The 14968-nt window shown below is 46.6% G+C and overlaps 1 pseudogene; it reads right to left on the reverse strand.

Annotated features, from left to right (window-relative positions):
- Positions 1-258: 258 nt before the first annotated feature.
- On the reverse strand, positions 259-1188 carry LOC118638960 (annotated as a pseudogene).
- Between the last annotated feature and the right edge of the window lie 13780 nt (positions 1189-14968).

A 14968-nucleotide genomic window follows, 5' to 3' on the forward strand; every position in this document is an offset into this window, starting at 1 on the left:
ATACATACTGAGTGGGGAAGACAAAGAATTCCAGGACTGTGACATTGCAGGAGAACAGAGCCTGTGGCTTACCATGAAGCAATACCAAACATAAATAAGGAAATGTTGCAAACACCGGGGAACAAAACGAAAACACTCACCCAAATGGATGAATTGGATTTGAGATGCTCAAGCAAGACACGGGAGAACTCGCCCTAGCTCTGTTTCATTGTCCCCTTTTTGAGCCTTCCCCTGCACGGAAGTAACAAGTTGACAAATTTAGTCTCCTGTGAAGCTGACAGTGGCCATACTTAAGCTCCCCTTTCCTCTCTTTGCAGATGGCTCCCTAACTCTTAATCCTCTAGCACCTTGACAGTAAGGCGCCAATGCTCTGTGGCCTCTGTGGTCTTTCATCAAAGGCTTTATGAACACCGAGGAGGAAAAATAGGAAACCAGGGGGTCGAGGCAAGCATTGAAAGCGCCGAGCAACACCACACCCACCCGTCAGCTTTGACTTCTCTTCTGGAAGAAACTCATCAGATGAGACACATGGTAGGGCCCCAAACAGACTGGGAACTTGAAGAGGGTCACAGTGGCCAACCCCATGGCCCTCCAGCACTTCTAGTTTCCCAGTTGGGGCCAGGAGAGCATGATATAAATAAAGCACCAGTAGCAGAAGACGGTGACCACCATGGGGATGAAGAAGAGGACAAGACACAGCTCCAGCCTCATAGGAAGCACCATGCCCAGCTCTTGGGAGAAGTTCTGATAGCATCATTCATCACATTGTTGGTTGGTAAGTTATGGGACAATGACCTCAATGCTACAGTGTTTAAAGGACAAGGTCCAGAAGACCCAAGCAGCAATCACTCAATACACAGATCAGCAAAACAGCTTCTACTGCACAGGGAAAGCCACTCCTAGGTCGCGCTCCATGCTGATGCCCGCCAGGAGCCATAGCCAGTGAGGGCACAGAGTATGTCCCCCAAGGGCCAAAAAAATCAAATGCAGCCTCAACAATCTTGAAGGGCAGCAGCAGCAGGTCCACCAGCATCAGGCTGAGCAGGAGGCTGTGGACAGGTGTAGGGTAGGGGCTGGTGGACTCGATCCACAAAGGCCTGCAAGGCCAGGAGGTTGGCTGGGAGACTGATGAGAAAAGATAATGATGTACAAGAAGAGAAATCCCAAGCTTCTAGGACTTGGGGCCATCCTTTCTGGACAGAGAAAAGACGGGGTCAGATCTTCTCTGACCATGGTTTCCCAGCTCCAAATCATTCTCAGCTTCATTGCATCTCCTCTCCCTGATCCACTGGGTGTTTATTGCTAACACTTCAAATTGAGTACTGTTCTGCTTCCTGTGTGTCATGGAGAAAGAAGGCCTCCTTGCTTCCCAAACAAATAACTTCTTTAGCATTGTCTTCCTCTCTATTTCCAGCCGAGAGAGAGAGAGAGAGAGAGAGAGAGAGAGAGAGAGAGAGAGATTGATTGATTTAGTCTTTTAGGAATGTTGACGTCTCAGATGCTCCCACAGAAAAAGTTCTGAGGTGTCCAAGTCCCCACTGGAAAGGGCCTTTTGTGAGAGCAATGACAATATCTGTCTTGTCCACCATTGTGTCCCTAGCACCTAGAACTGTGCCTGTCTCATGGTAGGTGCTCAACAAATATCTGACAGTCAGTGAATGGCTATATGGACGGAGAGGAAAGAGACAGGCTTCTTTATCACGAAGAGGGAGGAAGTCTGTTTTGTCTCTGAGTTTTTCCATATTCTGCTCAGCCTGGTTGTGGCTTTTTCCCCTCGCCCTATCGTTGCAGATTTCCTTTTTCTTCTCTGGCCTTAAGACATTGGGCTTGAATACAAATTTCTCAGCTCCATGTTTGAACATGGGGATTTGATTAAGTCTTGAGGGAAAAGCAGGTTAGACCCAAGGTGAATCCCAGATGCCCAATTTCTTGATCATATGCTGAGCCATTCAAAGAAAACCTGTAGGTTTGGGTGTGCTAACAGGAGGGGCCTGACCTGGGTCAGGTCACCAGGAGTCCAGTCCCAGTCATGCTTCAGATCAGTCATGTGACTCTGGAAAATCCCTCCAAGTCTTCTCAGCATCAGCCTGTTTTCATTCTGCACCACCTATAACCAGTGATTTCACCAGAACGACCACAACTCCCAGCATTCTGCCTGCAGATTCACCCTCTCTCTCCCCCTGAAGAGAGTATATGTGCATGAGATTTACGTCACTCAGGAGTCACCTTTCATCTCCTCTAACTTCTCATTAACGTAGACATTTCAAGTAAAGCTGGAGGAGTTAACCTGTTTCTGCTGACAAATGAACTGGCATCCATCTGTGCAGTTCATTCCCGAATTGGAGACCCTTGTAGAGAACCAAGTGAAACAGGGAGGTTCGCGCCCAGTTGGCACTGAGCTCACCTTTGTTTTCCTCCTGCTCCCACCTGCTTCCGGTCCTCACTAGCAACATCTCTCCAGTGCCTGGTCCTTGCCACTTTCGCTTTTCTACGGCCTCTTCTCTCCCCTCTTGGAGAGTAAACCCCATACTCTGTTCCCCCTCCCTGAGTTTATCTACAGGCTTTCCTTCTAGCCCAACTCCTCCTATGGTCATAATCCCAATGGCCTCTTCCCTGGGCATAAGCAAAGTTGGGTGCCTTGTCTTTTCATGGAGGCAGACAGATGGCTTTTCAAACACATCAGGTCTCAGAAGCAAGTGCAACCTCATCCAACTGGACTACCTTGTTCTCTTCCACGAACATGTTCGAAAACATGAAGGTCAATAGTTGAGCTCTTTGCAAGGAAGCTTGACCCTCGGGGTCTCCCTCCAAATTTTGTCCCCACCAAACTTATTTCTCCCAGAATCCAGATCACAACTGTTCTTTTGGGCTTCCTCCTTCTTCTGCATTCCAAGTGATCTCTCTGTTTCCTTTGCGTGGACAGTTATTTCAAACGATCTTGCACACACATCCACTTCCTGCTCCCTCTGCTCTTTCGTCTGCTGTTCCTCCCCCATCTTTTCTCTCAAGGCCCCTGACTTCTCAGTTGGCCCCTCATCATCCTGTGCAGGGTCCATGTTGTTTCATGATGGTGCCTCGAGGCAGATACGTGAAGATATGGACACAGAGGATGCTTTGTCTCTCCTCTGCCTGACCCTGCCCAGGGAGACCCTTGTTCTTTCCCCTGGAAGAGTGACCCTCAGATCACTTTCTCCAGAAGAAATGACCTCTTCTCACTTGGCTCATTACTCTCGACCTTGCACCCAAGCGATCTCTCCACATTCCCACAGTCTGGCCCTCCCTGACCCACACCGCGCCTGTCCTAAAATGGGCACTCAGGAAACGGTTTTGATGTTTGATATACATGGGATGAAAGCAACATAATAATCTTTTATTCTCTACCAAATTACTTCATGCCACTTTACTGCCTGCATTTGACTGGAGAACAGAAACTTACTGGAAAGGCGAAGATGACTGGATACGGCTTCTCTTATTATCTGAAAACACTGGGGTGGGGCCTCCTTTCTCCATCACCATCCACAACCGTGCAGATCTGATTCCCAGGTCAGGAACAGGGCAGCAGAACCCTCCTTGTAGCAGGTGCCGGGACCATGGGCAATTTTTAAGACTTCGGGAGTCTCTCAGTAAGTCCCCTTTCAGCCTGGAAAAGGGCAGTGCCTCCAGGGGTGACCCACCCCTTCTCATGGGGCGCGAGTGTTGAGTAAGATTGGTTCTTCTGGAAGTAACTATTTTGAAGTTGGCCCTTGGAAAAGAACCTGGCATAGTCCCTTGCATACAATGGGCACTTAAATGCATGGAGTGAAAGGATGGACGTTGAAGGGAGCTGTCCGAGCTACCTGATGATACAAGCAAAGAGGAGGTCAGAACCTGTGCTTGTTGCTTGCTCTCGTTCATCCTTAGTCTGTCAGCCAAGTCATCAGTAACGGACATCTTGGCGCTGGGGTCCTAGGGTCACCGAGGTAGAAAGGGGAATTCAGACTAAGCTGTTTTACAACATAAGGCTGCCTTGACCTCACACACAGCTGCATCATGAAAGCAGGCAGAGGCATTATCTCAAGTCTAACACAACTGAGTCAAAGTTCAGATTGATTTGCATGGATCATCCATGTGCTCTTCCTCTCCACAATGCCACACCTTTCGCCATCACTCTGCTTCCTATTCATCAAGTACCCTGAGCCCTTACCCTGAGAACATGAGTGAACAAGACAGAGAGTAAACAAATAAACGAACCAACCAGGTGATTTCAAGTGAAGGAAGGAAGCAAAAAGGGAAATCGAGAGAGAGACTGGCATGAGCTTCTTTTAAAAGAGAGATGTCAAAGGCCCGAGCTGACAAGGAACATTTGAACTGATGAGAAGGAGCCAGCCATGTGAAGAGCATTCCAGGTGGAGGGAAGAGCAAGTACCAAAGCCCTGTGGTGGGAAGAAGCTCACTGTGTAGGAGGAACAGAAGGCTGAGTGGAAGACAGGTCGGGCTGCTCAGCCCTGTGGACCGTGACGGGAGGTCACAGGAGCGAGCTTGAGAGGGCTGACTTTCGTCTGGAGTTGGTTGACCTCAAACCAGATGCTGTCTCATCTGTTGATCTCATCTTCCTCTCCTAGTCCTGGGTATGTCCTGATAAGCTGCTGCAGCCAGTCAGAATCCGATAGCCCCTTTCTGGTTCAGAGCCCTCCTGATCTCTTGACACCATTGCTGTCTTCTTCAGCATCCAGCAGCAACAGACACGGTGAAGGCCCGATGTGGGGATGCTAAAAATAGAATGAGTAGGAAACACCGTGGGATGACAGGGAGCAGAAGTGTCCAGCAATACATACTGCAGCATGCACTGACAGGGAAAGCAACGAGAAGGGAGGGGCAGGGCCCCACCAGGGAACGAGGTTCGAGGCAGTCTCTGCTCTCATTTGCCTTTTATTTGGGTTCACTGAAGTTCAGCTGTACCCCTTTGAAACTACACAAACCAGCTAAGCTCATAAAACCTTACCTGTTAGGAAATTGAGGCTTTCTAGATGCTTCCCCCTCACCGGTAGCTGCCTCTCCAGGCCTTCACTCACAGCGTCCCAGGAACCCCAGCGAAAGACCTGAAAGAGATCATTGACTCTTCTCCTCCTCTGCCATTTACGCTGTCAGTCAGCAAATTTTCAAACAATACCCCACATCCAACCCCTCCTCACTCCAGCTACCGCTGCCATTCTTGTTCAGGCTATCATCACTCCGCCATCTGTCTGGGCCACCTGCTTCTATGTGGCCCCCTTCGGTCTATTCTCCACACCGCAGCCAGAATGATCCTGTAGAACACAAGTAGGTCATGTCCATCCTCTACCCCTCATCCCATAGTCTCCCCAGATCTCGTTAAAGCCACCGTCCTGCAGTGGCTTACAGATCCACAGTGTCCGCTTCCTGCCCCCCTCACTCTCTGGCTCATCTACTTCTCTCTCTTTCCCCCTGTTACTTGGGACTCTTCTCTGGGGGTGTAATTTGATGATATCTTTCAAAATTAAAAATCCTACACCATCTGACCCAACAAGTGGACCTCTATGATTTCCCATGTTCATAAAGAAAAATTTTTATCACAGTTTTCTCTTTGTTTGTTTGTTCTATAATAATAAAAGACTGGGAACAATTTATAGTAATCAATAAAGGGTTTGGTTAGATAAAAACTATGGGGCATCCAAGAGCAGAAATACTATCCATCTATTAACAAAGAATGGGGCAGATGTACATACGCCAGTGGAGATCCAGCTCCGAGATGTATTGTTAAATGAAAAAAGCGAGGTATAAGAATGGTGAGTGTGGAACTTCCGGTCAAGATGGCAGAGTAGGTAAATGCGGTATCGCGTCCTCTCACAATCACCTCAAAGTTACAACTAAACTACAAAACAACCATCATTCAGCTGAATGGAAGTCCCACAACTACAAAATTAAAGCAGCAGCCACATCCAGACTAGTAGGAGGGGCGGAGGCGCAGGTGGCGCGGCGGGCTGGTGGCGGATAAAAATCAGGAGGACACCTCGGCTGGGAAGGTCCTCCCTGAGGACTGAGGGGTCCCCATCCCACACCAGGTGTCCCGCTCAGGGTTCCAGTGTCAGGAAGGGAATCTCCATAACTTCTGGCTGGAAAAACCAGCGGGAACTGAGGCTCAGGGAAGCTGAAGCGGCTGGAGCCCCCAGGCAGCTCCTTAAAGGGCCCGCGCACGAACTTATCGGACTCTCTCCCTCTAAGCTTGGAGGGGAGGCAGCTCGAGGGGCACCAGAGACATACAGGGAAGAACTGAGCTGTTTGGCACTGGAGCGAGGGCTGGAGAAGGGGTTTTCTCCGGGACAAACGTGCTGTCAGAGGCCTTTGTTCCTTTGGTGAGCCCTTCCCTGGGGCGGCAGACAGCTGCCATATCTGGGACTCCAGCAACCTGGCTCACACTGGTAGACCCGCCCTGCTGACTCCCTGAGGCCCCGCCCCGCCCAACTTTCAGGCCCACCCAAGCTGTTGCTACTTGCTTAACCATAGAATTGGCCTGTCTTGGATCCTGCTTCAGGTTTTCCCAAATTCTTTCAAACAAGCAGCATCTGGTCTCAGCTAGCCCCATACTGCTCGTTAAGTAATATACAGAAACAAACACAGGGAGTCAGTCAAAATGAGGAGACAAAGAAACAGGTCCCAAATGAAAGAACAGAACAAAACCCCAAGAAAATAACTAAGTGAAATGGAGATAAGCAACCTAACAGATGCTGAGTTCAAAACACTGCTTATAAGGATGCTCAATGAACTCAGTGAGGGCCTCAAGAGCATAAAAAAGGACCAGTCAGAAATTATGGATGCACAGTCAGAATTGAAGGAGGCATTAACGGAAATAAAGAATAATTTACACAGATTCAATAGTAGAGTACATAAATCCAAAAAGCAAACCATCAATTTGGAATATAAGGAAGCAAAAAACGCCCAATCAGAACAGCAAAAAGAAAAAAGAACCCAAAAAAATGAAGATAGTGTAAGGAGCCTCTGGGACAACTTCAAGCGTGCCAACATTTGCATCTTGGGCATGCCAGAAGGAGAAGAGAGAAAACAAGAAATCGAAAACCTGTTTGAAACAATAATGGCAGAAAACTTTCCTAACTTGGTGAAGGAAACAGACATACAAGTCCAGGAAGCACAGAGAGTCCCAAACAAGATGAACCCCAAGAGGCCCACACCAAGACATATCATCATCAAAATGCAAACGGTTCAAGACAAAGAGAGAATCTTAAAAGCAGCAAGAGAAAGGCAGCTAGTTACGTACAAGGGAGTTTCCATAAGGCTATCAGCTGATTTCTCAAAAGAAACTTTGCAGGCCAGAAGGGAGTGGCAAGAAATATTCAGAGTGATGAAAAGCAAGAACCTACAACCAAGGTTACTCTATCCTGCAAAGCTGTCATTTAGAATTGATGGCCATATAAAGAGTTTCCCAGACGAGAAAAAGTTAAAGGAGTTCATCACCACCAAACCGTTATTATATGAAATGATGAAGGGTCTTTTTGAAGAAAAAGATAAACTATATGAACAAACAAAATGGCAATGAATACATTTCTATCAACAATGGAATCTACAAGCAAAATGAACAGGTAGAACAGAAACATTCTCATAGATACAGAGAACATTTTGTTGGTTGCTGATGGGAAGGGGGTTGGGGGAATGGGTGAAAAAGTTGAAGAGATTAAGAAGTACAAATTCATTGCTAGACTGACAAACCTCAAAGGGAAAGGGGATGGGGGTGGGTGGGAAGAAATAAACCAAAGAACTTATATGCATAACCAATGGACACGGACAATAGTGTGGGAAATAGTGAGAGGGGGGCGGGAGTGGAGAGGAGGGGGGTTAATGGGGGAAAAATGTGGAACATCTGTAATACATTCTACATTCAACAATAAAGATTAAAAAAAAAAAAAGGTGAGTTGTAAGAGAAGGGGACATATACCGGCACATGCACTCAGTGAACACTTGCAGAGCAGCCCCCAGGGGGCAGCACTCACCGATGCTGGGCAATCAGCTGTGAACAGGCCTTGCTGTACGAAGCAGATGTTCTGTTGAGGGAAGACGGGGAACAGATTGGGAAACAGATATATAACATCAAGCCAGGGGCTAGGCTGGCACTTTGAAGGACACAGAGACTGGAAAAACAGAGGGCGGGGCACAGAAAGTGAGGGCAGTCCTAGAAGTCTTCTCAGAAGAGGTGATGTTTGAGCAGGGACCCACAAGGAAGAAAAATACGAGGTGTGACCCTGTTGCGGGTATTCAAGCAAGGAACAGCAGGCTTGAGATGAGCCATAGTGTCAAAGGAGGTCAGCAGGGAGGCCAGAGTGACTGAGTGAGGGGAGAGTCATGGGAATGAGGTCAGGGTGGTCAGCTGGGCCCATATTGTGTGGGGCTTGTGGCCGTGTCAGGATGTAGAGTGACATCCGGAGTGTGATGGACAGAGGTGTACTGTCATCCACTTCACATTTCCAAAGGGTCCCTCTGGATGTTGGGTAAGGATGAGGTTGGGGGCGGTATACCCAGGAAACTGTTAGCAGTTTGTCTTTTTGTTTTTGAATTTTTTCCCCCTTTATTGAGTTTAGAGAGAGAAGAAGTGAGAGGGAGAGAGAGATAGAAACATCAATGAGAGAGAACATCGATTGGCTGCCTCCTGCATGCCCCCCACTGGGGTTCGGGCCCACAACCTGGGCATGTGTCCTGACTGGGAATCGAAACAGCGACCTCTTAGTGCATGGGTCGATGCTCAACCACTGAGCCACACTGGCAGGACTTAGCAGTTTGTCTTTGTATAGCCTTTTATTTTATTTTTTATTTTTTAATTCTCACCCGATGACATTTTTTATATTTTTACATTAATATTCAGATAGAGCTGGAGGGAGAGAGGGAAGAAGAGAGAGAGAGAGAGAGAGAGAAACATCAATGTGAGAGAGACACATAGACTGGTTGCCACCCACATGACCCCACCAGGCCAGGGCCAAACTGCAACCAAGGTACATGCCATTAGCGGGAACCGAACCTGGGACTCTCTGGTCCGTGGGCCAATGCTCTAACTGCTGAGCCAAACTGGCCAGGGGTGTATAGCCTCTTAGACAGTTAATTTTTTTTCTGAGTATATGTGTATAATATTGCTCAAAAAAAAATAAAAGCAAAAAATATATATTTGTAGCTAACATTTATTGAGCATTTATTATGAGCTATGTTGCTTATCACAGAGAAAACCTAGAACTAAGATGAGATCATTTGTGGAAGTGGCCAGCAGTGTGGCCCACAGTGCCCAGCCACAGCCCTTTCTTCCATTAGGTGGCCCAGATGGGAGAGTGGATAGGACCCAAGCAGACAGAAAAAAGAAAAAGGGCAGAGGCAGCAGCCTCACCTCCACTGAAACTCTGAGCCACGCTCCCACCCATACTTGGCATTGTCTAGCTTCCAGGATTCGCCAGCTGAATGGATATCAAGCAATGTCTCTTTGCCCTTTTAATACAGCAAAGAGATCACTAATGCGCTGAGCAGCTCTCATTAGAATGCAGGTTTTCTTAGCTCATCATCATTGTGATGGGTCTTAATTGCAGCAACAGAGGCCTACTCTGGCTAATTTATATGATAAAAAATGTCTGATGGCTCATTGATTTTCCAGGAAAGCTGGAGAACCAGACTTGAAGAGTAAAACAAGCTGCGCAACCAGGACCACATAAAAGTCATGCCACTGACCCAGTCCAATGAGGACCCAGGAGCCCTCCCCCAAACACACACGCACTGGACACTGGGCCCTAGATCCACATTCTATTGGCGTTCCTACTGCCACCACCAGGATTAACTCTCCACTGTCCCGCCTTCTTGTACCATTTTGTACCTTAGATTTAGAATTTGGGCAGGCACACCTGATTGCGTTACATAGCAAGGATGCGTGGAAAACAGTCTCAGCGTTACAAACTTCTCTAGTGGGAGCCGGGCTCCGCTTCCTACCAAGATTAGAATTCATACGTGGGCAGTTCCTTAAACAAGAGAAAGGGTTCTGATGTGAGACAACCAAAGGATGAACCACGTCCTTAGAGCAGGGCTTCTCAGAGGTCAGGCGGGGACCTACGAGAAAGATGACTGTGAGGTGCGACACGCGTCATTTCTGTGCCCCTCGCTCAACATTGGATATTTTGAATCTTCAGCGGTTTGGCTAATGAGATGGGTAAAATGATGATAGCTTGTTGTAGATAACACGTCGAGGATTCTTTCTCATTAAATGACCCGTGTTTATTTCGGTCAGTGTGGGAAAGAATGGACTAGTCAACAAATAATGTTGAGATAGTTGCCTCTTCAGTGGGAAAAGCTGTAATTAAATAGTAAAAGCAAAATCCAGGTGTATTAAAGATCAAATATATGTTTTAAAGCTATGGAAGTTGTATAGGTGTTATATAAGATTACTTCGCCTTGGCCTGTTTGGTTCAGCGGTTAGAGCGTCGGCCTGCGGTCCTGAGAGACCCGGGTTCGGTTCCCGCTAAGGGCGCGTACCTCGGTTGCAGTTTGTCCCCGGCCCTGGTCGGTTGTGTGGGTGGCAGCCACTCGATGTGTTCCTTTCACATCGATGTTTCTCTCTCTCTCTCTGTTCCTCTCTCTCCCTCCCACTCTACCTGAACAAAAAATGGAAAAGTGTCCTCGGGTGAGGATAAAAAAAAAAAAAAAAAGATTACTTCTAAGCCTTAGAAATGAGAAGGTTTTTTTCCTAGCATGACATAAATGTAGAAGTCATCAAAGAAACAAGCACATAAAAATATAATGTTTTGGAAAAATTATTATTAACAAAATAAAAGACCACTATATTTCTACATATATAACTGATAAAGGGTTTATATATTAATATTCAAAGAACTCTGACAAATCAAATAAGAAAGAGGCAAAGAATAGGAAAAAACCATAAATGATTATATACAATATGCAGTATTTTCTACTTCACTTCTTATCTGATAGATTTTTAAATTAATTAATTAATTTTTAGCTGAGAAATTAAAGTTAAAGTGGTACTGAGTACACGGTTAATTTTATGTGTCAACTTGGCTGGGCCATGGTGCCCATATATTTGCTCAAACTTTATTCTAGATGTTTCTATGAGGATGTTTTGGATGAGATTTACATCTGAATTAGTAGACTTTGAGTAAAGCAGATTTCCCTCCATAATGTGGGTGTGCCTCCTCCAATCAGTTAAAGACCTGAATAGGCCCTGGCTGGTTCGCTCAGTGGTTAGAGCATCGGCCCTTGGACCAAAGAGTTGCAGGTTCGATTCCGGTCAAGGGCACATACCTCGGTCGCTGTTCAGTCCCTGGCCCTGGTCGGGGTCATGCGGGAGGCAGCCAGTCGATGTGTCCCTCTCATATTGATGTTTCTCTCTCTCTCCTTCCCTCCCACTCTATCTGAAGATACATGGAAAAGTGTCCTCAGGTGAGGATTAAAAAAAAAAAAAAAAGACCTGGATAAACAAAGGGCTGACATCCCCTGAGCAAGAGGCAGCTCCCCAGCGGGCTGCCTTCAGACTTCACCTGCGACCACTGCAACCACAGCCCGTTTCAGTCTCCAGCCTGTCAGCCGCCTCCAGCAGAGTTTGGACTCACCCCACCACCAAGTCACCTGAGCCAGTCCCTAACATAAGCCTTTTTTTTTAATCCTCACCCGAGGACATTTTTTGCATTTATCTTCAGATAGAGCCGGAGGGAGAGAGGGAGGAAGAGAGAGAAACATTGGCGTGAGAGAGACACATTGAGTGGTTGCCACCCACACGACCCCAACTGGGGACAAACTGCAACCAAAGTATGTGGCCCTAATGGGAACCGCAGCCAGGACTCTCTGGTCCACGGGCTGACGCTCTAATCACTGAGCCAAACCAGCCAGGGCTACACAAGTCTCTTTCTATGTGTATGCATCTTATTGTTTCTGTTTCTCTGGGGACCCTGACTAATACACTGAGATACTAAAATTTTAAATATCAACTTAAAAAAATTAAAGCATATTTTCTCTTGTTGGCAGGGTTGGCGTTTCTTACAGACTGTGAGGGGAGAGAGGGTTGGTTTACCTGGGGAAGGTGATTTGTCAGTGTTTATACAAATTTCCGATGCATATACCATTTAATCCCGCTGTACCACTTTCGGGACATGTTCAAGTGCACAAGCATGTATGTAAAAGGATGTTCCTGTAGCATTTTTATAACAGTGAACAATAAGAGATACGCTTCATTTTTTATTTGTTTATCGAATGCCATTTGTACTGTGTTTATGTGCCGTTTTAGGCACCTGGGTAGGTGGTAATGAATAGAACAGACATGGTGACTGCTGTCGAGAGCTTCCCAGCCTAGAGGGAGAAATCACATAGTAAACAAATGAACAGACAAATATGTAAATCAAACTGTCGTATAGCACAATGTAAGATAGCATCAATGGGGAGGGTGCTTGAGGCCGGATGATCAGAGAAAGCCTATCTAGAGGCTGATATTGGACAGGGTGATCACTGTAAGCTATATAAATGTCTGGTCACTATGTTGTACATCTGAAACTAATATAATATTGCATGGAAATTGTAATTGAAAGAAAAATATTTTATATATATATATGTATATGTGTGTGTGTGTGTATATATATATATATATATATATATATTATTTTTTTTCCCTCACCCGAGGACATTTTTCCATTTTTTGTTCAGATGGAGCGAGAGGGAGAGAGAGGAACAGAGAGAGAGAGAAACATCGATGTGAAGGAACACATCGAGTGGCTGCCACCCGCACGACCAACCAGGGCCGGGGACAAACTGCAACCGAGGTACGTGCCCTTAGCGGGAACCGAACCCGGGTCTCTCGGGACCGCAGGCCGACGCTCTAACCGCTGAGCCAAACCGGCCAGGGCGTGTGTATATATATTAAAAAGACTGACATTGGAGAGAGAAGCTGTAAGAAGGGGGTGAGCCAGCCAGGTAAAGTGTGGAGGAAACGGTGTCCGCAGAGATTGAGAGCTTGGCCCGCTTGGGGCCACGCCAGCAGAGCGGTGTCGGTGCAGGCGAGGTGGCCGCAGAAGATACTGCAGAGAGAGGCAGGGCCAGAAGGCACAGAGCCTGGTAGACCGTGAAGAGGGATTGGAATGGGAAGCCATAAAAGGCTTTATTCAGGGCAATAACATTCTCCGTGTTATGTTCTTCAAAGCTTCTTCTGGCTGTGGAATGAACTGATGAGGATGAGGACAAGAAGAAAAACCAGGTTAGAAGATTTTGCAATAGTTCAGATGCGAGAGAATGGTTGCCATGGAGTTGGAGAGAAACAGATTTGTATAAGATATATTCCGGAGATAGAAGAAATAGGACGTGATGAGGAATTGAACGCAGGTAGTAAATGAGAAGGCGTCGGGCGTGGCTTTTCGACCACTATACACCTATCAAAATGGCTAAAATAAAAGCACCAACAGCACCAAGTGCTGACGAGGATGTGGAGCAACTGAACCTCTTGTATATTCCTGGAAGGAATGCAGAATGGTACAACCGCTCTGGCAAACAGATTGAAGATGTCTTAAAAAGTTAAACACACAATTACCGTGGGACTCGGCCATCTCTGACCTGGATATTTGACCTGGAGAAATGAAAACAAGTCCATTCAAAAACCTGTGTGTGAACGTTTAGAGCAGCTCTGTTTGTAACTGCCCTAAACTGAAACAACACAACTGTCTCTCAGTGGATGTATCGATAAGCAAACTGTGGTCCATTCGTAAAATGGAACAAACTAGTCAGCGATAAAAGGAAACATACTAGGAAGCAATGTCTTAAAGGCATTATGCTGAGTGAAAGGAGCCAGTCTCAAATGGTTAAAGACTGTATGGTTCCATTTGTGTGACAGTTTTGAAAAGATAAAAAACTGCCATGATAACAGTATGTGGTTCTCAGCGGTTAGGGGTGAGGGGCAGACGTGACTGTGACGGCTCTTTATCTTGATTTTGGTGGCAGTTACAGGAATCTATGTGTGTTAAAATTCACAGAACTGTGCACGTGGAAAAATGTACACTTGAAAAAGTTTCATTTTATTGGGTGATCATTGTATTATTTATTTACTTATTTACTTATGTACTGTTGTTGATGGTGTTACAGATATCCCCTATTTTCAGTCCCTGTACTCCCCTCCATGAAAAGGAATGAAGTCTTTTTAAAAAATGATGCCTGGGCCCTGGCCGGTTTGGCTCAGCGGTTAGAGCGTTGGCCTGCGGTCTGGAGAGACCTGGGTTCGGTTCCGGCTAAGGGCATGTACCTCGGTTGCAGTTTGTCCCCGGCCCTGGTTGGGTTGTGCGGGTGGCAACCACTCGATGTGTCCCTTTCACGTCGATGTTTCTCTCTCTCTCTCTCTCCCCCTCCCACTCTATCTGAACAAAATATCGAAAAATGTCCTCGGGTGAGGATTAAAAAAAAAAAATGATGCCTGGGGTCCTGGCTGGGTGGCTCAGTTGGTTGGAAGGTTGTCCCGTACTCCAACAGGTTGCAGGTTTGATCCCTGGTCTGGGCACATACAGGAGGCAACTGATTGATACTTTTCTCTCACATCTCTCTCTCTCCCCCTCTCTCTCTCAAATCAATAAAATATATCCTCAGGTGAGGATTAAAGATAATGATGCCTGGGTTTCTGGCCTGGGCATATAGGTAGATGGTGTTGCCTTTTACAGAGGTGGACTAGGCTGGGAAGCACCGTCAGATGTGGGGGAGAAAATGAAAAGTTTGGTGTGAACTTGCGAAGATGAGATGTCCCTATACACAGTTGGGTACAAGACTCTGGCGCTGGAGACAGATGTTTGAAGTCATCAGTGATCAAAGTTGCTATAATGGATTGGAACACCTGAGAAGAGGGTGTAGAGCAGGAAGAGCAAAAAGGGAGAGCTTTCTAGAACAATGTCTCCAGGACGTGGGGCAGGAGGAGGAGACAGGGTGGGCATAAGAGGGACCTGGGGTTGAGGGTCCC

This window comes from Molossus molossus, unplaced genomic scaffold (assembly GCF_014108415.1).
Source record: "Molossus molossus isolate mMolMol1 unplaced genomic scaffold, mMolMol1.p scaffold_m16_p_21, whole genome shotgun sequence".
Taxonomy (NCBI): Eukaryota; Metazoa; Chordata; class Mammalia; order Chiroptera; family Molossidae; genus Molossus; species Molossus molossus.